Genomic DNA, 1389 nt, shown 5'->3' with positions numbered 1-1389 from the left:
TATATATATATATATATGCTCATATAACGGCCGCAGACGAGAACCAGAATGGAATTGGCACGCAGTAATGCGGCGAGTAATCAAAATTAAAATTCAGTCGGGAACGCGCCGCGGCACTTTGTTCAACGGGATCCAATTTAAAAAAAACTGCGGCGTCATTTTATATTCATCCACCGTTGGTCCATCTCGAGTGCACACTCGTAAGTAATAATTAAAAATACTCGTTCGCGCAGTTCCGGCCGCAGTTCGCGTTAATATCAGCCGGCGGCGGCTGGATATCCGCATTTCCATCGCTTTTCCATCTCTTAATCAGCCCGCACCCCTTCAGCGTTTATCTCGTCATCGCTCTCTTTTGCATTCCGGACAGTTCTCTCGGCGCTCCGCGCGCGACGAATTTGCAAGCTTTTAATACAAACGCGGTGCGCGTACACCGTCGAACTTGACTTGTTGTCAACGCCGGTTCTCTTCCCTTTTCCGCATCGTCGCGATCCGTCCTCTCCATTTCACGAGTTTCCGACTGTTTTTGCCGTATCTCGACGGTTCTCCACCCACTTTATGAATAAATCGAGAAAGGGAGAGAACGTGAGTCATTTTCACCTGCAATCGTCGCGGTAACGCGATAGGCTGTCTCTCTGAACGCGTTGGATCACTCGCTCCGCGGTGGAAAACGCTAGTCGATTTTATTTATGTAGATACATATATATATATATATACATATATATATATGTATGTGTATTATATACATTCAGCTCTCGTGTTACCGTCCCGGGTCTGAGCTGACAGATCACACGGAATATGCGTTGGCCGTCGCATTCGTTTCTGTCGGCGTTGTCTGTCAACGTAATGAGCAGACACGTTTTGTCGATATAACGAGAAGGCTTGACAACTCTTCGCCGAGCACTAAAACTCGCGGCGCTTATAGTCGCTTAAATGCGGAATGTCAATATGTGTACGAGCAGAATTTATTGATAGATACATTAACCAACTCGCGGCTGTCTTTCACTTCGTGGGAGAGGATAAACCTCGAATTACGCGCGCGCGGCGAGTTATCGAATCGGCGACGGATCTTCGATTTGAAATATCATTTTTGTCACGTCGTCGCTCTGTCTCTCCGATAGTTTTGTTTACGAGTTGTCCACCCTAATTTTACTCGACAGTGTTTGAAATGTTTCTTTCTCTTCATTTGTATTTCTTTAATACTATTCTGCAACACGCACATCTCGACATACCATTAGCTGTTAAGCGATGTAATGTCCAAAACATATCCGTGTTATTCTTTGGACCTAAGTGGATCGGAATGTCTTGCATCCTCGTTAAAACTTAATGCTCTCCTTGTTTTCTGAGTGTGTTCGAGCATTATCGCTCGTTTTCAACAGCGCGTGCCACTTT

The sequence above is a fragment of the Trachymyrmex cornetzi genome, unplaced genomic scaffold (assembly GCF_001594075.2).
Source record: "Trachymyrmex cornetzi isolate Tcor2-1 unplaced genomic scaffold, Tcor1.1 scaffold503, whole genome shotgun sequence".
Classification (NCBI taxonomy): Eukaryota; Metazoa; Arthropoda; class Insecta; order Hymenoptera; family Formicidae; genus Trachymyrmex; species Trachymyrmex cornetzi.
This window is presented reverse-complemented; position numbering follows the sequence as displayed.